The sequence below is a fragment of the Pinus tabuliformis genome, chromosome 4_1, assembly GCF_031772625.1.
Source record: "Pinus tabuliformis cultivar Carrire ecotype Pingquan chromosome 4_1, CPIR1, whole genome shotgun sequence".
Taxonomy (NCBI): Eukaryota; Viridiplantae; Streptophyta; class Pinopsida; order Pinales; family Pinaceae; genus Pinus; species Pinus tabuliformis.
In genome coordinates this window covers 822,956,898-822,984,166 of record NC_142303.1, presented here as the reverse complement: position 1 = coordinate 822,984,166, position 27,269 = coordinate 822,956,898, and positions in this window count along the sequence as shown.

Genomic DNA, 27,269 nt, shown 5'->3' with positions numbered 1-27,269 from the left:
CCTTCCAAAACAACAATATTATAAGCATAAAGGAGAAGAGTTATGACTACATGAATGAGTACGGGGCCAACACAACATGCATCTTCCAAACACTCTTCTAACTTATCAATGGATATGTCCAAAAGGACAGGGGATAAGGGACACCTTTGCTTGACTCTGACATTGCATTTAATTTATTCCAACCACCCCTAATTGGTCATAAGCTTGAAAATAACATTCGCATACAACCTTGTCATAGAAACCATTAATCAAGAGGAACCATTATCTCTTCTAGCCTCTTCCATAGCTTTGTCTTAGAAATGGGGTCAATTTTTTTTAAAGTAAAAAAAACAACAAAAGGTATCAATTTTATTATTGCAACATTCCTCTACAATGATCCTTGAGGGTCTAGAGTTGAATGGTATCTCATAAACCTGGCTTATCCTTTAGCTCCTTTACCATGGGTTTCAAGAAAAAGGCTAATCTTATTTTCCAAAATAAGTCCGTGAAAATTGGCTAATCATAATGGTCATGTAATTCGAGGGAATTCTTTTATCCCCACATTTAAATATAAGCGCAATAAGGCTATGTTTCTAAAGCTTAGGGAAGATTTACTTCACTGCCAAATTGAAGAGCTTGTGTATGTGAGGGATGAGGATAAGCCATCTCATCTCAAAAACGTAAGATTGGTAGCCTTGAATATCCCTAGCTTCCCCATTAGTGAGCCCCAAACTCAATGTCTTCTAGAGAAAAGATATCATCCTCTATAGGGGTATTCAAAATGTTGTCCATGTAATTAAGGGATTCATAAAGGTTTTGAATGTAGATATTCTAGTTATTCAAGGGAATCAAGTTATTTTCTTTAGTTTTATGAATTAGAATTTCCCCCAAAACTTGTTGGGATCAACTTTAGAAAGGTGTAGTAGTTGTTCTTGTTTTCTATTTATATAAGATATGTTCTTCCTTTTAATAAGAGAATTGTACATATTTATCTTATGAACTTTTAAGGTATCATTAGAAGCATTTGAAATCACTTTTCTAGCAATTTTACGATCATTATCATACCAAGGGTTGGTAGTTCTATTATTATTTTAATACGATACCTCGATAGAGAAATTGCTAATGGTAGAAGAGAGGGTTATAGTAAAATGATGATGGAGGTTCTCAATGACATCCTTATAAGTTAAGAAGTGTAAATCCTTATTTAAATACTTTAGAATAGGTCCATTCTACTTTTTTCAAAAAGTAGATTTCTTTGACTTTCACATTTCTCTTGCATGTGGCTGGTGTGCATGGCATAGTTTAGAGTTAAGGTTAAATGTCTTTGATTAAAGTTAGGCTCATGGTCATTTAAGAGATCAAAATTTATAATTTGATTGGAAACAAGGGTATTAGATGTCACATAATCCATGACACTACTGTTAAGCCCATGAATACATGTCATCTAGTTGTAGTTTGGCTACTTGATTATGCCATTGCATATAATAAGGTCTTGAGAACTATAGAGCTTCACTAGCTCATTACCAAATAAACTCTTGGTGAGGTCTTCAGAGTTTATTTTGAATCTACTAGCTAAATCAAGGTCCTTATATAGCCAAAGAGGGTTAGGGTTTGAATCATTACTTAGAAGAGTTGCTTGGGTAGTTGTGGTTCTAGCATTAAAGTATCCTAACAAGAGGAAATTACCTTGATTCCTTCGACTATGACTATCATGTTCTAAGGTATTATAAGGGAAATTCTTATCTACAATAATTTTCTGATAAAAGGTAGAGTTGATAGTTGCAAAATAATAAATTACAATGTAAATCCTCTTATGGTTGATGTTAGAGTTTATGATTCAAATGTATCAATTAATGGGGTTTATCTTATGAAGTCGAGTGTGGGGAGATACATTCTTTTTTATATTATATATACTATTCCACCAATTCCTTTGCAAGATGATTTCTTGTTCCATGTTGACCACATAATGGATCCATTTATGTGAGGGACCTTAAACTCATCATGCTCCCAATTTTCGACTAAAAGAATAACATCAATTTCACTCTAGATCCTTGAATTAACATAGGACCTTTATCCCATGGAAAGCCACAAATGTTCCAAAAGACGATCCAGAGTGTTCCAAGTTCCTATTTATTACTCTCATTTTGGTCTCTATCCCCAATAACAACATCCCTATATCTAATAATTGCCCATTTTCCTTCCTTCCTAGATTCCTCTATCTTTTGAATCTCGTTCCTTGTTCAACTTGGTTTTTTGTAATGAGGCCATCATTTATAAATATTCTTGTCCCTTTTAGGCTTGGATATTTACTATGTATGCCAAATTTATGGTTAATATAGCTTACCCTAACATAGATCAATGTATCTTTATACTCCAATATCTTCCCCAACCTTTTTGCTGCTATAAGATCAATGTGTGACTTAGTTTTTCTTTTGTCTTTTACGATTTCTAACATATCTTCGTCTTTTTACTCTTTTATATTAACAATTATAAAATTCAAAACTTTATTATTACAATCATGATTCAACTTAATTAATTTTTTCATTTCCTAATATTTAATTTATTTTTTTATTTTACTTAAAACCCAATGTTATTTAGTTAAAAAATAATCCATCATTGAAATGGGGCATTTACTCCAACAATCCATCACCAAGCTACATACATATAATAAACAAAGCGTGCACACTAACCTATACATACACATAAATAATGGCATTCACAAACACATGCACTCACATTTACAAATAAACACAACATCATCACATTCATTTTTATTGAATTGAATTACAAAATTAATACTCTTTATATAGTAATGATGTTGATTAAATGCATTTCATTAAATTTATTAAATATTAAATTAAATTAAATGTATTTTATTAAATTGATTAAATATTGAATTGAATTTTAAAATTAATTATAATCTAATCTAATTAATATATAAAATGGTGTTTTCTTTTGGAATGAGGTGCTATAATTTTGAGTAAGATTGTGATTTCTTGTTGTTTAAATTATGTTTTTGAATGGATAAATAAATTAAACTCCTTGAAAAGTTTCTAAGGTACTTAATCTTTGTAAATTAAACACCTTAAACTTATGGTTCTTAAAAATCTCTACAAAATTTAAGCAAAATTAATCAGATAAAATATCATGAAAAATAACTATTTTATCTATTAGTTAAACTACAATATTAACTAGTTAATTTATAATAATGTTAATAATTGAATACATTTTATTAAATTTATAAAAAACTTATTAATATTAATTTATAATAATGTTAATAATTGAATACATTTTATTAAATTTATAAAAAACTTATTAATATTAAAAACATTATTTTTATGATTTCAAAATTATTTATTACAATATTGCTATAAAATATTATTTTTAAAATATGCACTAAAATTTTATTCAAAAATTATTAAAATTATATTGCATATTTATAAAAATAGTTTTATATATTTATAATAATAATATATAAACTATTTTTATATATTTAATATATTTTTATAAAAAACATATTTTATATTTAATAATTATTATTATTTTATTTAAATATATAAATAGTTATTTACTATTAATCATCATTTAAGTGAAAAGGAAGATAAAGAAAAAGAAAAACGAATTCATATGATAAAAATATATATATATGAAATGACGTATTAAAAACTTTTGAAAAAATAAATTGAAAAACAATTGAGTTTACATAATAATTAAAAAAAAAAACCGAGAGACACTACCAATAAATAAAGATGTCATGGTTCACTAATACGTTGACAAAAGGACAGGAAATCTAAGTAGATTTTACCTTTGTAGAGATTTTCCCCACCGTCACGTCGAAAGAACTTTTGGGGAAGGTAACTTTCCTAAAAAGATTCTTGGTGTTTCAAGGGTCCATATTTTGAAGTCCACATTTTAAAGTAAAAATGAAGGACAAACATCTTATATGGTTAAATTAATTTTATTAGTGTGTCAATGGTTAGGTTTAAAGGTGTTCTACAATTTTTCTCGAAGGAGGACTCTTCTAAATTGGGTGGCTTTTTATCTTTGGAAGAGATTAAGGGTCTTTTACATTCTTTTGTTAAGGCTAAAGAGTCTTGAGAGTCCTGGCACCGATGGGTGGACTATTAAATTGTTTTTGGAATTTTTGACTTGTTTGGAAATGTCATTGTTCAGGTGTTGGAAGAGGTCGGGATAATGGGGAGGGTGATTGGAGCAATCACTGCCACTTTCATTACTCTTATCCCCAAAGTCTCCAAACCTCAATCTTTTAATGATTTTAAGTCGTTATCTCTATGTAATTTGGTATACAAAATAATTGCAAAGTTATTTCAAACAAACTAAAAATCTTTCTATCTTCGGTTATATCTCCTGAACAATTCAGTTTCCTTCCTGGGCACACGATTCATGATGCCATTGGAGCGACCCAAGAAGCTCTGCACTCGATTAAGACTAACAACAATGGATTAAGACCTGTTTAATGGTTAAATCTGGGCCAGCCTTGATCCTTGAACCTTCGGCCAGCCTTGATGGAGCCCCATCACCCCACCTTCAAACCAAAACTAAACAATGATCTCCTGACTTTATCATCCAACTCTGACACCATCCTATCCTGACTCTCTCACACCCTCAACAAAATCTTGGGTGTGACTTCCTGCTCTCCTTGATTCTGACACCTTACACAACCAGCTTCCAGCTTCCAGACTCTCTCACACCCTCAAAAAACAGCTTCCAGCTTCCAGCTTCCTGCTTCCAGACTCTCAACAAACCAGATTCCCTCTCTCTATGCTTCTAGCTTCCAGGTGACTTCAAGCTTCCTGCTTCCAGACTCTCAACAAACCAGCTTCCCTCTCTCTATGCTTCCTTACAGTGCCATGATACACAAAATGGAGTTGATCAAGGTTTATGATAGGGTGAATTGGAATTTTCTCAAGTTGTAGCTCATTCATACAGGCTTGGACCTATAGGTTACCAATTGGATCATGGGGTGCATTTCTTCTACAAATTTCTTTGTACTTGTAAACAATTCCCATTCTGTTTTTTCTCTTGTTCCCGAGGCCTTAGACAAGGCAATCCCTTATCTCCCATCCTATTTCTTCTTATTCTTGAGGGTCTTAGCACGATGATATCAAATGCAAAATGTGATTACCGAATAAAAGGGGTCAAAGTAACAAAGTTTTTCTACCTAACTCATCTATTATTTGTGGATGATGTTCAATTTTTTGGGAATGGAACAGTTGTTGAATGGTCTCATTTACAAAGTATTTTCATTACCTTCTGCATTGTAATGGGCATGGAGATCAGTCCCCATAAATGATCCTTTCTACAGAACTATATTCAAGTGAAAATCTCTGACTCCATTACCTCTTTTCTTCCTTTCAAGGTGGTTCCTTTAGATGAAGGCATCAACTATTTGGGTTATTATATTAAACCAAATTGTTACCAAGTCAAAGAATTGTTGTGGCTAGTCAATAAGGTCGAGAGCAAGATTAGAAATTGGTGTTATAAGTGGTTATCTTTGGGTGGCCAAATGACACTAGTCTACTAGCTTACCCTCTCAAAGATCCTCAAATCAACCATTAGGAGTTTACATCAGAGAATGTTTAATTTTCTTTGGACTAGGAACAAAAAGAATGTTGGAATCCATTTGGCCAAGTGGGAATTACTATCATAACCAGAAATCTATGGAGGATAGAGTTTCAAAAACCTCCATTGGCTTAGCCTTGCCTTTGTTATGAAAATCTTTTGGCGGGTTGTCACAGGAACCGACATTTGGAGTTAGATTATAACTAGAAAATACTTTCATAACATGTCATTCCTTGATTGTTTGAGGACCTTTCATTTTCAGCACTCCCTTTCAGGGTCTATCACTTGGAGGGGTCTCAGGTTGTCTTTTCCTTGGATTGCTAGATGGTTAGCCTAGAAGGTGGGGAACAACCATAAGGTTACCTTGGGGAAGGACCCTTTTTTAGGGGAAGCACTTTCTACAAGCTATCCATTGAGCTCATATCCATCCTCAATGATTATGGCATCTATAGGCTATGCCAAGCCTATGCATCAAGTTCCCTGTCTTTATCACCTTGGTGCTAGAAAAGTTCTCAGTTTTTGGGTCTTCAAGGTCTAGCTATTGAGTGGAATAATTTTATCACAAATATTTCATCTAGGGGACTTTACCTTAAATATGAAGAAGACACCATTGCATGGAGATGGAACGCCACATCCAAGTAGGTTACAGCCAACTAGGCCTATGATTCCATTTATGCTTTCTCTATGATCCTGAAGGACTATTGGTGGCACAAAAAAAATTGTTGATGGGCTCTTCTGCCAAAAATAAGATGTTTTGTTTGGATTTCCCTGGAGAAATGCATCATCGCCTACGATAAATTATCTCATAGATGTTTCACAATACCTAATATATATAGCCTCTGCTTGAGAGGGGTTAAACCAATTGATCACCTATTCTTTGATTTCTCCTGTTGAAATGTGGCAACAAGAATATTCCAATTTTAATTTGTCCTTGAATCAAAATTGAGAATTAAAATTCGAATTTAGTCTCACCAGCTGCTTGAAAAATAATTAATTAATTCATCTGGAGTTAATTAGTTGGAGAAATTCAAGCTAGAAGTCTTTGTGAAGTCATGCAACAGTTATCCCTTAAATTAAGGAGAGTATCCCTTGATTAAGGAGATAAGAGTGAGTTGTAATTAGTTAGCTTAGTTAACTGAGTTAAGTCGAGTTAAATTAGTTCCAAACAGTTTGAGGAACTAATTGTGAGTTCAGTTAGTTAATGCATGCATGCATCAAACTACCAGTACACGAAGATTCTCTCATCGATAACTCATGCATGTCACTTTGGACAAAGACCCAGTTGAGATTAAAGACAGGGACAGTGTACTATCAGTTGTAAGAATTTTCTTATAAGAAAATCTCTTGCATGTAGAAGGAATTCATTCCTTGATATTTGCGCAGTTTTATAGTGTGTTGGAGCAGTGTGTGAGATCAATGTCACACAAGGTTACAACTAGATCACCTAGGGAAAACTGCGTAAGGAAATAGGAGGCTTGGAGGGCAGAGGAGAAGGCATATGAACAGTCTATTTTGTCTATGAGCAGTGTGAGGGATTGTACTGAGAGCTGGATAGTTGTGAGAGCTAAAGCTGTGTGTAACCCTAATATATTTCCACTTGTATGATAATACAGATAGCGAGGTTTTTAGCTGAGACTTTCCTCAAAGTATTCTTCTATGTTTCATGTGTATTGATTCTTCTTCTATATTATATGTGTCCCGCTTGATCTTGCTCAAATCTATTAAGCTTCCGCAAGTTTGATTGTAGAAGTAGATTAAGTATTTTGCTTTAGTTATATTGCATAATCAGGTTAATCTACAATCAGAATTTCTACATGGTATCAGAGCAAAGGTGATCGAAGCTGTGAAAAATATATTGAGAAGGGAAATTCAAAGTTTGAAGTTCTTGGTTGCAGGTGCAAAATCAAATTCTTATCATACTTCAAAGTTCACCAATGGCGTTCAATGGCTTGAGACTCGAGTATGCTCTGGATGGCAACTCGAATTACATAGCATGGAAAGATCACATGGAAGCAGTATTAGAAGACAATGGTTTGAAGGATTTCATTGATCAAGAAATCCCCAAGCCAGTTGCAGCTAATGCACAAGAATTGGCTGAATGGAAGAAGTGTGTGGCGAAGGCGAGACAAATTCTTCTGGAGGGAGTTCGAGACCATATTGTCTCGAGTCTCCATGGGAAGGAGACTCCGTTTTCAATGTGGAAGACATTGAAGGACCTCTATCAGAACAGTAGCAACCAGAGGAAACTGGCGCTCAAGGATAAGCTTTGGAAAATCAAGATGGAGAAGGGCGACACTATTTCCACATACCTGAACAAGCTCACCACCTGCAGAGATGAGCTTGGTAGTGTGGGAATAACTACAGCTGATGATGATATGGTGAGTCTTGCTCTCCTCGGTCTTCCAAAGAGCTGGAATAGCTACCAGGACTTTGTGAATGGAAGAGAGAAACTGCCAGATTGGGAACGACTGTGGTCGGATCTCATGCAGGAGGAGATCAGGAGAAGCACTCGAGATGGTTCTTCATCAAAGAATGATGATGAAGAAAATCTGGCCTTAGCAAGTAAGGCAAGGAAAGGGAAAGGGAAGGCTTCCCATTCCAAATCTAATTCTTCTCATGGAGGGAAGAATATTGACAAATCTAAAGTGAGATGCTTTAATTGTCATGAGATGGGCCATTATGCAACTAATTGCCCATTGAAGAAATCCAAGAAGGGATCCTCGAAAGGATCAGAAGGTGAGGCATTAGCCTCTCAGTTCAAATTGGATTTTACCCTCATCGCATGCATGGTTTCATCAATGGTGGGTTGTGTTTGGTATCTTGACAGTGGAGCCTCATTCCACATGACTGGCGATAAAAGTTTATTCAGTACCTTGGAGGAGAAAGACCTCAAGATGCGCATAGAGATGGGTGATGACGGAAAGTACAATGTTTCAGGAGTGGGCACGATTTCTTTTCAAAGGGAGCATGGATCTCCTCTCACCTTGACAGATGTGAAGTATGTGCGTGGACTAAAGAAGAACCTGGTATTTGTCGCAATGTTGGAGGAAAAAGGCTACGATGTTGTCTTTAGTAAAGGAAAGGCGTTCCTAAGACACATAGCCATGGGTCAGACCAAGAGGATCGAGATTCGAGTGAAGAATATATATAAACTAGAGGTAGATGATTGTGTTGCATTGAGTTCGAAAGCATAATTGGTACAAAGCCAAGACATTGGCGAGTTATGGCACAGGAGGTTGGGCCACTTGCATCATGGGGCCTTGAAGATAATGTAGTAGATCTCTACCAAACTTCCCAAAAGTAAACTTGAGCAAGTGGACACATGCAAAGCTTGTACCTTGGGAAAGTACGCCAAGTATTCCTTTCATGATCGAGACAGTCAAGCTGAAGCGATCTTAGAGCGAGTTCATACTGATTTGTGTGGACCATTCTCGATAGCATCCACCATGAAGCAAAGGTATTATGTGATTTTCATTGATGATTTTTCTCGTAAATGTTGGATTTATTTCATGCAGAAGAAGGACCAAACCTTCTCAAAGTTTTGTGAGTTCAAAGCTTTTGTTGAGAAAGAGTCAGGGAAGAAGATCAAGACCTTGAGAAGTGACAATGGTGGAGAGTATGTCTCTCAAGAGTTTAAGGACTTCTGTGCAGCGGAAGGAATTAAACGGGAGTTGACGGCACCCCATAACCCATAGCAGAATGGAGTGGCCGAGAGGAAGAACAGAACGATTGTAGGGGAAGCTCAGGCGATGCTACATGACTAAGGCCTACCACTTCATTTGTGGGCTGAGGCATGCAACACAACGGTCTATTTGCATAATAGAAGCCCGCATGGCATACTTTGGATGAAGAAACCAGAGGAAGCTTTCTCTGGGAAGAGACTAGATGTGGGTCACTTCAGGATCTTTGGCTCATCAATATATTTCCATGTGACCAAGGATGCTTGGAAGAAACTTGAGCTGACATCAGAGTTGGGGATATTTGTGGGGTACACTGATACACCCCACAACTATCGAGTGTACTTTCCTACTAGTCGGAGGACAGTGGTTCGCAGAGATCTCAAGTTTGATGAGCAAAAGGCCATGCAAGTTTCCATTGAGAGGGATCTCCAAATACAAGCTATGGAGGAACTTTTGGTTCCTAAGGAGGAGGAGCCTCAGACTAATGCGGAGCAGCCGCATGCAGAGGTTCCAGGATTGGAGACATCCACTCAAGCAGAATCTTCTAGAGATGGATGGAAGCACACAAGAGAAGCTGACAGATTGTTGTCGGATGCGAGAGAGAATTTAGGAGAATCATCTTCTCAGCGCAGACAGAGGAGGTCACCTAATAGGTACACTGGATACATGGCCCTTGTTGGGGAATGTATTGAGACTGAGCCATCTTCCTTTGAGGAAGCAGTGCAGCAGCCAATTTGGGTTGATGCTATGGTGGAGGAGTATGACTCCATAGTTCGGAACAGTGTTTGGGATGTGGTTCCAAGACCAGACAACAAGTCAGTTGTGAGTTGTCGTTGGCTTTACAAGGTAAAGCAAGTTGCTGATGGTAGTGTGGAGAAACATAAGGCAAGATTTGTTACCCATGGTCTCTCACAAGTCGAGGGGATCGACTATCATGATACTTTTTCTCCTGTAGCAAGGTACTCATCTATCAGATCGATGTTGGCACTATCAACACAGATGGGTTGGAAGATCCATTAGATGGATGTGAAGACTACATTCCTCAATGGCAAGATTGAGGAAGAGGTGTACATAGAGCAGCTGGAAAGTTTTGAGACCTTCGATCATGAGTCACATGTGTGCCGACTCAAGAGAGCTTTGTATGGGCTGAAGCAAGAACCTTGTGCTTGGTACACCAGGATCGACAACTACTTCACCAGGTTGGGCTTCAAAAAGAGTGAAGCGGATGCGAACCTGTACCACATCATGGTGGAAGGTAAGAAGTTGATTATTGTACTTTATGTTGATGATCTCATATTGAGAGGTGATGATCAGTTGATCATGTCTTGCAAGGAGGACATTGCAAGAAAATTCGAGATGAAAGACATGGGTCTCATGCACTACTTCCCTGGCATGGAAGTGTGGCAGAAGGATGGGCAAGTATGCCAATGAGATACTCCAGAGATTCCACATGGAGAAGTGCAAGCCCATGCAAACTCCTATAACAGGTAACTGTTGGAGGAAGGAGGATGCTACTTCAGGAGAAGTAGTAGAAGCTACTGTGTATTGGCAACTTGTGGGTTCACTGATGTATTTAGTGAACAGACGACCAGATTTGTGCTATGCAGTGAACTAGCTGAGTCAAGCAATGATTCAGCCTACCAAGATGTTTTGGAAGGCAGCTAAGCATGTTTTGAGATACCTCAGAGGCACATCTCAATATGGATTATGGTACAGACGGATAGAGGGAGTGAAACTACAGGGCTTCATTGATGCAGATTGGGCAGGGAGTCCATCAGATCGGAAGAGCACATCAAGAGGAATTTTCAACCTTGCGTTAGCTGCAGTTTCTTGGTACAACAGGAAACAAAGGTCGGTTGCACTCAACTCAACAGAGTCTGAATACATGGCTACAAGTTAGGCAACATGTGAGGCCATCTGAATGCGGAAAATTCTAGTTGGTTTGTTTGATCATAGGATGGATCCAACTATGATATATTGTGATAATAAGAGTTGAATCAAACTCTCTAAGAATCCAGTATTTCATGAGCGGTCCAAGCACATAGACATCCAATATCATCATCTCAGAGACTGTGTGGCGAAGAGGATCATGTTGCAATATATTTCGACCGAGGAGCAAGATGCTGACATTTTGACTAAGGCATTGTCAAAGTGTAAATTCGAGTTCCATAGAGACAGGATCAGGGTGGCAGATAATCCCTTTCTTGTTGAGAGGGAGTGTTGAAATGTTGCAAAAAGAATATTCCAATTTTAATTTGTCTTTGAATTAAAATTGATAATTAAAATTCGAATTTAGTCTCACCAGCTACTTGGAAAATAATTAATTAATTCATCTTGAGTTAATTAGTTGGAGAAATTCAAGCTAGAAGTCTTTGTGAAGTCATGCAACATTTATCCCTTAAATTAAGGAGATAAGAGTGATTTGTATTTGAGTTTTAATTAGTTAGCTCAGTTAATTGAGTTAAGTCCAGTTAAATTAGTTCCAAATAGTTTGAGGAACTAATTGTGAGTTCAGTTAGTTAATGCATGCATGCTTCAAACTAGTGTACTCCAGATAACTGAAGATTCTCTCATCGATAACTCATGCATGTCAGTTCAAACAAAGACCTAGTTGAGATTAAAGATAGGGACAATGTACTATCAGTTGCAAGAATTTTCTTATAAGAAAATCTCTTACATGCAGAAGGAATTCATTCCTTGAGATTTGCGCAGTTTTACAGTGTGTTGGAGCAGTGTGTGAGATCAATGTCACACAAGGTTACAACTGGATCACCCAGGGAAAATTGCGCAAGGAAATAGGAGGCTTGGAGGGTAGAGGAGAAGGCATATGAGCAGTCTATTCTGTCTATGAGCAGTGTGAGGGATTGTACTGAGAGCTGGATAGCTATGAGAGCTAAAGTTGTGTGTAATCCTGATATATTTCCACTTGTATGATAATATAGATAGCGGGGTTTTTAGCTGAGGCTTTCCCCAGAGTATTCTTCTGTGTTTCATGTGTATTGATTCTTCTTCTCTGTTATATGTGTTCCGCTTGATCTTGCTCAAATCTATTAAGCTTCCGCAAGTTTGATTGTAGAAGTAGATTAAGTATTTTGCTTTAGTTATATTGCATAATCAAGTTAATCTACAGTCAGAATTTCTACATCTCCTTCTCTACAACTCTCTAGTATGATGTTTTATCCTCCCTCAATTTATAGGATAAAGTCTCTTATTCCTCTTTTCAATATTTTCTCCATGGGTGGCATGCCAAGATGGGCATGTACAAATCTCTCTATGTTTTCATATCCTGGGGAATATGGAAGGTTCACAACAAGATTCTATTTAGAAATCCTTCCATTTGTAGGCATGTCATTACTGCTCAGATGCTAGGTTTATTCAAAGATTTCTTAAGGCCACATAAATCGAAATCAAGTTGGCTTTTCTATTTTCCCATGAGACCACAGTCCTATAACATGGGATTTTTTGATGGCGCGACTCAAGATGGGAGATGCAAGGGCAGTGCTCACTTAATATGCCAAGGAACTCTCTTTCTTCATATTTGGCTAAATCTAGGGAATGACTCAAACAACAAAGAAGAAATTGGTGCATGTTGGATGCTTTTGTTTGTTGCATCACACTTAAACATTGATTCTTTGTAGGTTTATGGGGATTCCAAGTGCATCATTAATTGGATAGTAGGGAGGCATAAAATAGAGGCTTATAATTTACAATATTAGTAGGATAGATCCCAATCTAAAAAGAAAAAGAAAAATATGTTTCTCTCATTCCAGCACATTCTCTAGGAATGGAATAGTCGTGCGGATTTTTTTCCAAGAAATCCCTCCTTGCGAAAGAAGGTTTCATCTTTTATGAAAAAGATAGGGCATTTCATTACTAAACTGTGGGAGGATTCAACTATCACAGGTCAAGAATTTCAAATGACTTAATCTTTACCATCTACTAGAACAGTTCTTTGGAATTTTGCTCGACTCCTTACAATTCCATGTAGAAATCTTGTGGCCTAAAACATTTCAGTTAAAGCACTATTATGTGCTTTCTTTTCCTTCTTACACCTATATATGCTTGGTGATTTCTGTTACTTTTTTGTATGCTATCTAGATAGTATAACAAATTATGTCAGCTTATTTTGATGTAATCAGTCTAGTGCAAGTTTATTTTTTGTTTGGCACTGTTGTTACGAGATGTGTTTAATGATGTAAATGAACATCTATTCTAGCCATGTACTCTTTTTTCAAATGAAATGGGATGATATTTTCCTTTTTGGAAAAAAATTACATTAAAAAAATAAAATAACATCTATATTAAAAAATTTACAAAATATTAATACCTAAAAATCTTTCATTGTCAATTATAAATCCACCTTATGTCCTCTTTTATAATAATGTGTTACATTAAAAGAGATAAAATAATATCTATATTAGAAAAATATTTATTATTATTAATAATCGTTTTTTTTAATGTAAGTTAAAAGTCCATTCCATGTCCTCCTTTACAAATAATGTACAAGATGTAGGCTAGTTGATTTGCGTGGAGTTTAATCCCCACCAGGTCTCAAGTTCAAACCTCATGGGGAGGAGTTGAGGATGGAAGCCACATTAGGGGAATTAAAAGTATCCCAAGGGGCATCAAAACTCGACTAATATTTGCACAATCCTAGTGATAAGCACCACATTATGGGTTGATTGTTATTCTTCCATCTAATAAGCAGGATGAGTGGGTCCCATTATGGGTTGATCATTCACCTTTGATCTAATAAGTAGGTTGGCCCCGACCTATACTCAATCAAGTCACAAAAAAAACTTCAATGTCTACCTTAAATAACATATTTTTACATCAACTTTATACATAAAAATAAAGTAATTGATAGTAAAACGTTTCTAGTCACAAAAAAAAATTCAATGTTCACCTTAAATAACATAATTTTACATCAAATTATATATAAACATAAAGTAATTGATAGTAAAAAATAAAAATTTCATTCATTATGCTTTCTACATTTTAGCATGAGAGATATGCCATTCTTTCACTACTCAAGTATGGAGTTTAAACATGACATTTAAAATAATATTGATATTACAACCCACTATGAAAGAGATGCGAAATTCTTTGCATGTTGGTTTGATATGTAGTATTTAAAAAATAAATATTAATAAAAAATCATTTCACTATCAACCATAAATAAAATATTTCAATTTCCATATTAACTACCATAGTTTTATATCAACATTATATATATAAAGTTAAAGAAATTGAATGTAAAAAAAATTCTTATATATTTACTTTCCACTTTCCACGTTTGAGTATGAGTGAGATGAATGCACACCTTGAATAAAATACTTGAATACTCAAGTTAACTAATATCTCAATATCAACTTCATAGATATATATTGAGGGAGAAAAATTATTATGTGTGTGTGTGTCTGTGTTGATTATAAATAAAATATTCAATAGAAATCATCTACACATATATAAGGTTACATAGATAAATAATATTCTATTAATAAGTACTTTCAAACTTAGGATATCACAAAGATGTGCAATTAATTTTTATTATATATATATATAAAGAGAGAGAGATTCTACTTCTCAACATGAGGGAGAGACCTACTTCAAAATATACTAATAACCAAAAAACATTTTAATGTAGAGGATGTGGGCCATAAATAAATAAATAAATTCATATGCCCATGTCAAGTAAAATCAATCTCTCTCTCTCTCTCTCTCTCTCTCTCTCTCTCTATATATATATATATATATATAACCAACATAGATTCATACTAAGCTTGGATCTATCAAGCATAAAGAGGGATTAAGGCTCTTGAGACACAAAACATTTTCCAATCTTTGCACTATAAAATAGATTTGCACCTCATGAGATTTGATCCCTATTGGTGTTTGCTAGATCCATCCTTAAGATGGATTTATGCTAGTATAAAACAATTAATGAACATGTAGGAATGCTAATGTTGTTTTTTATTGTTATCAGGGGAGTTGGCAGATTTTTCAAATGTCACTAAAGAAGTCTCAGTGAAATTAGAGCAAATATTCCTATATTTATTAATCTAACACAACCACCCACAAACAATACAAGACAAATTAACCAAGTTTCAAATCTAAATAAAAACATAATATTAATTAGCATACACTTTTCAATACAAAACACTCATAATTTAACCTAACCCAATAAATTATATATAAATATTAATATTTTTTAATACTATCAACATTTTTATATTTATCATCATTTTTATAATATATAATTATAATTTTGCATCTCCCAAACCACTTATATGTTTAATATTATTCTCCATTGAATGCCCCATGTACCCCAAATTATATGTAATCAGAATACTTCCAAAACATTATTCTTCAACCGTTGCTGGTGTTTTTTTTGGCTATGAAAAAGTCTCACATTAACAAAGGGGCATCGCATGCTAAAAAAGATCATGACCACATCATCCGCATAATATAGGACGTTGGAGATCATTTTGTTTTGTTATAGTTTGTTTGTTTTAATTGAGATATGTAATATAAGTGACGATTCTTAATATTTGTAATTTGAATTAAAATAGAAGTGAAGATGTTAAAAATTTGGTAAGTATATTTTTTCAATTAATCATATTAGTGTTATTTGGTTGATGTTTCGAATCAGTGAATGTGGTTAATTTTCAGGACAAAAGTGAAAAATTTTATAAATTTTAATGAATAAATAACCAGAAAGCATCAGAGTCTAGAATTAGCTATTAAAAATTAACCATTAAAAAATTAATTATTTAATTAATAAATTAATATATTCTTAATTTTTGAATTCTAATTAAAAACTAACTATTATTATAAACTAACCATTAATTATTTATATAAATATTTAATAATTTATTTATAATATTAAAATTATTATACATATATTTATTATTATAATATCAAATAATTTATTTATTTTTATTTTTATTTATTTATTTATTTTTTTCAGTGGTTCACGGGCACCCTTGGTCATTGGGTAGCTGTTAAGTCTACTAAAAATCTGGGTAGATCAACCCCAAAGGGGATCACATCCCCGCAGCCTATGTACTAACCTGACCCCAAGAGCTTTTGGGTAGATTCGACCCTATGACCTTCTGTATCGCGAGGCATTGTTTTGACTAATTGAACTAACTCTAGAGGCTTTATCAAATAAGAACTTATTTATTAATAATATTAAATTATTATATATCTACTATTGATTATATAAGAAATACATATTAAGATATATTTAATTTACTATCATAATATGTAAAATAAATATAATGTTATAAGATAATTATTATGTAGCGTAGTTAGGCTTTTTGTCCAGGATATGACTTATCACTTTATGTATAGTTATACATACACTCATTGTATTTAAAGAACTTTTTGAAATTATAATAATGATAACCATTATTTATCTTTTAAAAATATATGGCTTCACATATGATCAAAGTGACGTGACCCTAGCTCTTTTTCGAGTGGCGTGTGGTCAAAGTAATAAAAGTTTATTTTGACAATAACATCTTAAAAAAGTTTTACAAACATTCAAAGCTAGCGGTAAAAAATCTGTGATATTTTAAAAAGAAAGGTCTTTCAAATGCTTTTCCAAAAAAAGACTTTCAAGTGCATATGGCAAAGATTCCATAGGTGACATAAGTGAATTGCCACGCACATATTAAGAGAGAAATAAATATAAGTTTCTCTTTATATGGAAGATTTTTTTGATGAAGGTACCAGAAGGGAAATATAAATCTCTTTGAAGTGGAGAATAAGTTTTATAAATACTCACATGAAAATATTGGTAACTTGAATTGCTTGAAAAGTTGTAAATAAAAAGCGAATAAAATGAAAATATTGGTAAAAGATATAAGTATTAAAATGATATAAAATATGGAAATACTAAAGTTTATAAGATATTTTTTATTGAAAAAAATGAAGGGTGAAAGTATTTATGTTATTAAAGAGATATTCTAATAAGGTTAGATAATATAATATTTTTAAATAAAAGGTTATCAAATTAATCTCTTAGTTTGAATTTACTATAACACAATTGTTTTGAAGAAAATGATATCAATTTATCTCATTATTTAATAGAAGATAAAATTAAAAGCAAGTGTTATAGGAGAGAAAAATTATTTATACATGGAAGAAATTTACACAAAAAGTCAAAATATTTTTAAGTGGAACCTTATACTCAAATTAAGTGTCAAAATATCATTTTACTTCATAGAAAATAAAATGAAAGGATAGTAAGTCATTATATTATAAAGTTATTAAGAGACTATAATCAATACAAATATTTAAAAAAAAGACCGCAAGCATTGCCATTGAATTCTCTATTAATGGAAATTATGTTGATACTAAATTGGCAAATAGATTACATCTTAGTGAAAGTGGAAAATAATAGAGCTTATATACATGAGTGCTATGATGATATTAATCATTTAGAATTGGACATTGATGCATACTCCCCAAAATATATTCTATGTCTTACAAACCAAGGAAGTTGATGCAATCCCAAGGAACTCTTGGATGAAATCTCCAAGTACTTATACCATTAATGTTGATAAAAAGTACAACATTTGAGAACCTAACAAAGAAACAATGTTGTAAGACATTAAAGACATTAATTCAAAACAACTTGCAATTTAATTGAATTAATATCAAAATCACAACAAAATCATAGAATCAATGGAAAAGTTAAGAAAAAATTGAACAAAATTATTGTTAGAAAAAACAAGAAATTGTATAAGATCAAAAGGAATATCAAGTGCTAATATACAAAACTTCATAAATTTCAGCGACAAATAAAAGAGCTACAACAAAAAGATAACAACATAAAAAATTATTTACCAAAGATGATGAAATTTCCCATTTAATAAATCATATTAACACTCTACTTATAGAAATGAATATGTTGAAGAATGAAAAGAAGATGAAACAAAAAATCAAACCACGAACTAGGGTACTAATACTGACTCATCCATTACGAAAAACCATAATGTGGTCATTAATGAAATTTTATGAATCGAATGCTTTTCAAAATTGATTTTAAGAAACAATTCAATGATAAAGCAATATCTATAAATGTAATGGTGGTTGACATACCATTAGTCACCAATGTTAGAAGCCTTATGTTAATCAAAGGATGTCACACCAATGAATACAAAATTGTCAAATAAGATAAGTCCAAAACACATTAATCATGAAAAGATTAAGCCAACAATTAAGAAGAATGAACTTATTAAGGTATTGTATTGAAACAAATAGATCCAAACAAAGGAACCATTATAAGGCTTAGTGTTAGCAAGATAATTTGAAAACTAAAGAAGGTTAGTAAAACTAAGAAAAATAATTCTAATCTAAAAGTAAATACGACAAAATAGAAAAAACAAAGAATCAAATGAAAAAAGAAAAATAATAAAGGAGAGAAAAGGCCAAGGAGTGGGAAATGAGAGGCCATGCTTGGTGGCCTTTTCATTACCTAGATTCTCATCATATTTTTTTCATTTTTAATGCTGAAAGGGTCTTTTGGCCAAGGACATGACGATGAATAAAGAGCCATGAATATTGTTGTAACTAAAGATTATCAAAATAGACTAAGCATATATTCAAAGTTAGTTTTACCTTTTGGGGTTTGAGGATAAATATTCTATCTTGTGTGATGAGATTTTCTTAATGGCTTGTGATTGCGCTTTTGGTGAACCATTTGCATTAAAATTTTATGGTTTAGTTATATATAATCTTCCTTATGCTTTGTTAATCAAGTTTATTTCAAGTGGTTAGGAGGAATGATTGGGATACTCCTCACCTAGGTTCAATTCCAACAAGTGACATGATGAGCTTTGATGTAATCGGTTCAAACCTTTGTTAGAAATATCAACAATACTAAGGGGGAAATGAATCAATATTGCACTCCTCTAGAACTTTTTATTTCATAAATAGCCAAAAACTACTATATAAAAAATCATCAACATGAGTACATCAAATATACATGAAACTTGTTTATATAGTTTTAATTTTGTTTACAAGCTACAACTTGAAGGAGGCTACAACCCTCTAGTTTACCAGCTCCTAATGGAAAGAGGCGTTGACCTCTTGAAGGAAGCAACAACTTCCTTGCCTAGGACCACCTTACCACCCTTAATAATAAAATTAGAAGAATAAAATGTGGGCTCCCGTACGAGGGACAATGACCCACTTATAGGAACACTCAATCACTGACAAATCACTTTACTATTATCTCTCAGATTTGAATACTTTCAATATTGCTACTTCAAAAGAAGGCATTGACACATACCTCAGATTTCATATCAACCTTCCTCTTTCTCATTGTGTTACTTCAGATGAATGTTGAGATTTAATCATCAAGTTCTCTCTTTGATCTATGACCCAACATAGCTTTAAATATCCTTTAACTCAACCCTAAACCAAGTCCTAATTAGCCCTTGGCTGAGGCCAGAAACTGACCTTACTTTTCTTATGATTCCTAATAGAATCCCAAACTTACCTCAAACTTCTGCACAAGCTCGAACTCAAGAAACCCTCCCTCTGCAGCTTCCATAAGGCAAATCGGTCTGTATCGTGCAACCTACAGAAGTCCAAAATTCCTCTGAAAGAATCCCCTTTTATGTGGCCTGAAACCATCATAAGTCTCCCTCCTAATAGACTTCCCTTTGTGGCATAACCAACATCCCTCTACAGCCTAAATAAGAAACCCCCCCAACCCCTCGCGCAGTTAGAACAAAAAAAAATTTGCCTAAAAAGTGGTTGAGAAATTTGGTCTTGGGATCAACAAATCACAACAAGAAATGGTAAAGAATAAAACCAAACAATTTTTCTTCAAAAGATAACCTTAGCAAGGATTTTGGTCTGCTATCAAAGATAAGAAAATACCTTGTCTTTTAACCTTGATCATTGTGCTTCATGTCTTGATATTTCTTCTTATTTTAGCCTTGAATTGTTCCAAAGATGTTCTGAGATCAGATACACAAAATTTCTTGACCGAATGGGAGAGGGGATCACCTATTTATAGGCCTTGTTAAACCCCAAATAACTATGACTTGAATCAAGCAGGGTTTTCCTAATCTTAGGGATGATCAACTTGACTGGGCCAAGGAAAATCAAATTTTGACTTGAAAAAATCATATATCCTCAACTAGGAGGAGTTAGAGGGCGAGCCATAGATTTCTTGGAAAGGTCTTGGTGAGCACTACAAGATGGTGTACTATGTTATTTTTTTTCCTTGATTCAATCCACCAAAATATTGATTTACTTTAGGGGATAATTATGGCCCTTTGACATCAATAACAACTTTCTTCCAACAATCTCCCCCTTTTCAATTGGTCCTAATACTCAAGCTCCCCCTATCATCATGCTTCACTTCTTCACTTCTTTTCTCCCCCTTTCACATCAATAGCAAAGGGCGACTTGTTTCTTTTGGGATGATCCCCTTGAACACATGTCACTCAACAATACTTATATTTTCTTGTCCTTTCCTTCTTTGTTGTTCATGAATCTCTTTCACTTTGATGAATTTTTCTTTTACTCTATTTGGTCTAGAATGTATATGTTTTTTGGTCTTATTGTAGCTGTTGTAGCCAATCTTGTTGAGTCTTCTTCTATGATTTCAAATTTCTGAGATTCAAACAATAGATTATACCCTTGATCACGCATTTTTCCAACGCTGAGAAGATTGTGCTTCAAATCCTCAACTAGAAAAAAATTTCTACTCTTACATGTTCACTTCCAAGATTTACTACACCTCTTCCAAGTATCTTAATGGAGAAACTATCTCCAAACACAACACTACTCTTTTCCTTTTAGGATGACAAATTTATTTTGATCTCCTGTCATATGTGTTGAGCACCCACTATATATGTACCATTCATCTTCTTTGTCTTCAATGATCAATGCTAGATTGCAATCTTCCTTACTTTTCTTTTCCCATATAATATTTGGCTTCTTTGCATTAATTATTGGAGGATTTTATTTCATGAGGTTGCAATCATGCCTTGTGAACAATATTATTGCAATTGTAGCATACAATGTTCTGATTCAATAATGGTTCAGATGGATTGTTGTTTTTGTTGGTAGATCTATGAACATTTCCTACACTAAGGTCATTTCTTGTAAATCCATAATCTTTCTTTATTCTTGCATAATTGCATCTTATATTTATGTTACAACTAATTTCTTTATGCCAAAAATTTATGCAAGAGTAATAATGACCAAGAAAAATATTTTCATACCTGGGAAAGTAGGATGATCTTCTGAAGTTTTTGTACCTTAGAGGTGGTTCTATCCATTTCTAATCTTATTCATGATGGGTGTTTTTTTTAATATCAATATAACTCCTTGAAGAAACAACATTTCTAGACTCCCTTCTAGTTTCTTCCTTTGAAGGCTTGAAGTGTGAGTCCTCTTTCTTGAAGATGCACCTATATAGCCATGACATGTGTTATCATCTGGTGGATTTTGACAACTGAGAATGTTATCCAACACTAGCAAGTTTTTCAAGTTCTTATTGAGATTATCAACTTAAACCCTCAATGACACAAATTCTTCTTCAAGCTTCTTACAACCTTCTTCTTTCTTCTTCATATGTATCTTCATTAATTCCTCAACTCTTTTTCCTCCTTCAAGATGGACCTTTAAAGAGATATATTCTTCATCACGTTTTTGAAGTAGGATTTTCAATTCTCTAATTTGGTTTCTAAGCTTGGATTTTTCTTTTTCATTATTCTTCAATTTTTCTTTAAGATATTCATCTTCCTATTCAGTTTTCGAATCATTTTTTTGTCCCCAAAAAGAATCTATTTTCATGTTTGGTTCTTCTATTTATTCATCTGTATCAATGACCTCTTTGTTATAATTATCATTATTTTTGGTTTCTTGGGTTATGAAAAGGACGTTTCTTGAATCACCTTCTTTTATATGACTCTCATTTGAAGAATACTTGTGTTCTTTAGAGTAAATATTTTTGTTGTGGAAGTTTTTCTTTTCCCCAAAATGGCATCACTTAGCATAATGACTATTCTACCATAACTGAAACATTTAAAGGGTAACTTATGTTTGTGTTTTTGGGTTACCCTCTGGAGATTCTTAATGGATTCTACTTCATCTGATCCATTTCCTTGTGTGGCTTCTACCTTGATTTCTTTGTTTCTTGTCTTCTTCGTGGCTTTAAAAGATGCTTCTTTGTTTGACTATCCAACTTCTGTATCTATTTTCATTTCGTATGTTCTAAGGGTGCTATATAATTCTTCCATTGTCATTTTGGTCAAGTCCTTGTGTTTTGTAGACAAATCTTATCTTGCTGACAGGACAAATCTCCCTAGACTTGGAAACCTAATATAGAAACAAAAAAACAAACACATAGAAGCATTCCCTAAATTGATACCAAATCACATATGTAAATGGGATGGATGGTCCATATATTTTTCAAAATTCTTGATAATTATCCTTGTTGTCATTCATTGTAGCCTTAAATATTATTCTCAATGCTCCAAGAAGAGACTTGCAAATACATAAACAAACAAATGAAAAAACATGTAACACGACATTGATTTAACACAAATATATATAAGTGATCAAGGAATCTCATAAGAAACATAATGACAAATGAGTATGGGAAAGAACTATGCATTTATATTAATAATGAAGAAAAGGAGAATTACAACCAGGCCTTGATATTGAAAGCCTCCTTCCAATGATCCTCAATCCAAATCTTGCAGTAAAAAAAGTCTCCAATAGATACTTGGGAAGCATGGAAGTATAGTTTAGGAGTTAGAAAGGGAAAACCCTTTCTTTTTTAGTGCATTGTACTTATAGGGAAAGAGTGGAAGTTGAGATCCACTCAAGAAGGGGTGAGATACATAATGGAGCGAAAGGGATCGATAAAGGGAGGAACGAGATCCAGTATAGGAGGAACTCGAGGCCAATACCCACCACTTTGGAATAGATACCATTCTCGAGGTTTCTATAATAGAAGTTTCTTTACCTTTTTTTATTTTTTACCCATGTAAGAAGACCACCACATTTTTAATGAAGGCCAATAACGACTGTATCGCTACTAGTTTACTTTGCAAGGTGTGACATCGCAGGTTATGATTTGGGCACCTACGACGATCTCTAAAATTAGGGGTTTTGAGGTATATACTCCAGGATTCTTATATTTCATGGAAAGGTATTTTTTCCATCTTTATTAAGGCTTAATGACAACAGTTCTTCAGGTGGAAAATGATCTAGATTTGGCATTATTTGCATGTATGTGAAAAATTGATGTATAAAATATCCCCCCCTAAAGTACAAGGTTGGAAAGGGTTTCTTAAGGACTAAAGTTCTTTATCATGCAAAGGTTTGAATCAAGGAACCACTGGTTGAAAATCCGCAAGTCAACAATCAAGAGTTTATAGTACAATATTATCATATGATCATCTATGAGGTAGGAATTCCCATATTTAGCACAAATAACTCTAAGCATGAAGTCATGGCCACTAGACATACATCATGGATCCATGCTTAGAAAAATCACTATGGACATAGCCATGAGACATACATCATGGATCCATGCTCAGAAAAATCATTATGGACATAGCCATGATACATACATCATGGATCCATGCCACAGTCATGAATACTCAAAACTCCACTTAACTTCGATGTATCAAAGAAAATCCAGGGCCTTCATCTCTATCTATCCATTTTTGGTACGAATCTAACCATGTGAATACATGTCTTGAAGTTGAACATAGTAGAAACCATCTAATTACCGACCAATGATGAAAGTCATTAATAGATAAGAGAGAAACCACCAATAATGATGATGGTTCTCATGGTACTCTAGTACAATCTATGGGGTGTGAATAAATTATTTGAAGTTAAACACCGACAGAATCATCCAATCAAAGATCAATGATGAGAACTTATTGTCAAAAGTTAGAAAACCTACCATTGAGGAATGCAGGCTCCAAGGTATTGAAAGGGGTTTCTAGATCAACTTCCTAGATAATGTGTTGAGGTTGATAGGAATTGATACATCATAGGAGGGCCTATGACATGAAATAAGTATGAAGATTTGAAGAACAATCTAGGAGTGGTTCAGGACCGACTCAAGGATGGTTGATGCAACAAAAGGCTTTAAAGACTGTAAAATAATTTTAAATGAGGTTGAACATATTGGCGACATGACAATTGACTTGGTAACATTTTAGACAAAACAAGACCAAAGACCAATATGAAGACTTTCACTGAGGTATGATCAAATGAGAGGAAAATGGTTTTCCCAACCCTGACATGAAAAGTGACGGAGTGGCATACTTCCTTTTCAAATACAAAAAATGAATACTTCCTTTCCATTCCCCACACCATTTATGGCAATTACCTATTTATTTTTACACAAGATTGAGAAGGATAACATATGCTTGTAATATAGGCTCATCCTTCAGATGAATCCTTCGGAGTATTTTTGCGAACCATAGAAAGGATTGGTTCAGTCTCATCATGATGGATGAGTCCAATGAAAGGGTAATGACAACTTCTTTTCATGTTTAAAGAGTCTAAAAAGAAATCAAACAAAAACATCTAAATGGCCTTTTTCGTTTAATTTTAATAAGCCTAAAAAAAGGATAAAAGATAACTTGTTTAGTTCTTTCAACATAGAATTTTAACAAGCCCAAAAAAATTAAAGCTCAACGATTTTCCATATTTAAGGAGTTTGAAAAGAACATAAAGAAGACTCCAAGGGTGTTATTTTAAGGAAATTTAGTCTCTTAGGTCCAAAAAAGGATAAAACAATACAAAGCAGAACTATTCTAGCCATGATTCACTAGAGTATTCTTTTTTTGTAATTAGTCTACCTAGTCTAGAAAAGGGTTAAACTTATACTGGGTAGAAGTTCTTTCAAATAATTTTTCGAGTGTGAAAGAAACGATTTCACTAAGTTATTTTTTCATGTTTAGAGGGTACAAAAATGGCTTAAAGATAACTCCAAGGGGTTCCTTTTTTGTACATTTTTTACGAGCCTGAAAAAATGATAAAAGTATATTCAATAACTTATTCTTGTCTATTTACGAGCATGAGAAGGAACAAAGACTAAGCTCGAGATAAGTTTCAGTTTTACACAAGATTGAAATAGAGAGAAAATTGTGCTTGAGATAGGTTTCATTTTTACACAAGCATGAATAAGAAAAACTATGCTTGAGATAGGTTACCGTGCCCCCAGCATGACGAAAAAGGCTAGTGGCTTAATTCTAGCATGATGACCATAGGTACATGCCCCCTGAAATTTATGGATATATGTTTCATTTTTCAATGAGCTTGACACAATAAAATAAATTATGCTCATAACACCTTGTTTCTTTTTTTAATGAGCTTGACAAAGGAAAGGAACTATGCTCATGGCACCTTGTTTCATTTTTTAACAAGTTTTACACACTAAAAGAACTATGCTCATAATGATCTTACTTATGGTTTCCAAGAGGAAAATTCTCTAGAAGGAATACATGGCAAGGGACACACATTGATCATGGCTTCCAATAGGTATTCATCATATGGAAGAAAAATTATATGTAAGGAATGCATGTTAAGGACTCAATAGGGACAGGAAGAAAGTGCTCTAGTGTTGCCATTGAATGGTTCACCAGGTCAACTACCAGATCTAAGTCAAAATAAGTTGAGAATATAGTGAGAGTCTCTTTTTCATTGGTAAGTGAAAGCATGGGACAAGTTGCCCCATAATTAACCTGTGGTGGGGGGGATACCACTTGTGTATAGGGAATATTCAAGGACGTCGAATGATTGGAAGTTATATCAAGAACAACAAATGAAAGCTAGTCAATAGTCAGAATGTTTCCATTATGCATCACACGAAAGAGTTTGGACATAACAACTTTCATGGCATAGACATAGTCTCACCCAAGGAGTAAATTGAAATCCAAGGGGCCTTGGATTACCATAACATCAATACAAATAGTTTTTCCTTCCAAGTTAATTGGAAACTGAGGAAGGATCCCTAAAGGTTCACCGGATATTTTGTTAAAAGCCAATAGATTCTCAATAATGTACACAAGTTGAGGGGAACCTAAATATTTCTAGGCAGTTGAGGATAGAATGCTAAAAGTAGCACCTTCATCTATAATAGTGCGACACACATTCTTATCACAAGCCTTCAAAATTATTTGGAAAGGGATGCATGAAGGGAGATGAGACTCTGTCAGTCTATTCCAATCAAAGGAAATTACCTTCGTATTTGGAGGGGGTTATGTGGAAATGGGTGAAATCCCCCCTTGTAATATTTACTCTAAGGGGAGAGTGGGATTTACCAAATGTGGAATGGAGTCAACCTCTTCATCGACCAATGGTTCATTAACCTGAGTGATATTGATTTCACTCTCTAAAGGAAGAGTGGGATTAACCAAACATGGAATTGGATTATTCACTTCATCAACTAATGGTAGGTTGTGAGAAATCTAACAGTAATTAGTTGGAAGTTTCTATTAAGAGATAATAAGGTTTTCCAACAATTTTAATGCTTCATCCATATGAGGGAAAGGTGATTTTGATAACTTCCCTTTACATAATCTACAAGAAAACCTAACTTTACCCTTTTTCCTTAGAACCTTATAATCATTGGTTGATGGACCAATAGTAAGTTGACGAGAATATTTAGACCATACTTCTAGGACCTTAGGAATACCAAGACAATTGATGAGAAGGTGATCACCCTTACAAATATTGCAAGGGGATTTGAATTTGTGATGTATGTTGGAGGGTTCTTCAACATTATCAACACTCACAATAATGGTTGGTTGGTTTCCCTCTTATTTATTTTGCTTCTTATTCTTCTTCCTTTTCTTCTTCTTCTTAGCCTCCTGGTTACTAGCATTAAGACTTTCACTAGGTGAAGAAGAAGAAAGAGAAGAAGACGTGATGGGTGAAGAAGGTAAAGGGTCAACATGAGATTGGTTTTGTTGAGGTGAGTATTCAGTTAAGGTGACACAAACTAGATATTTTGGACCAATT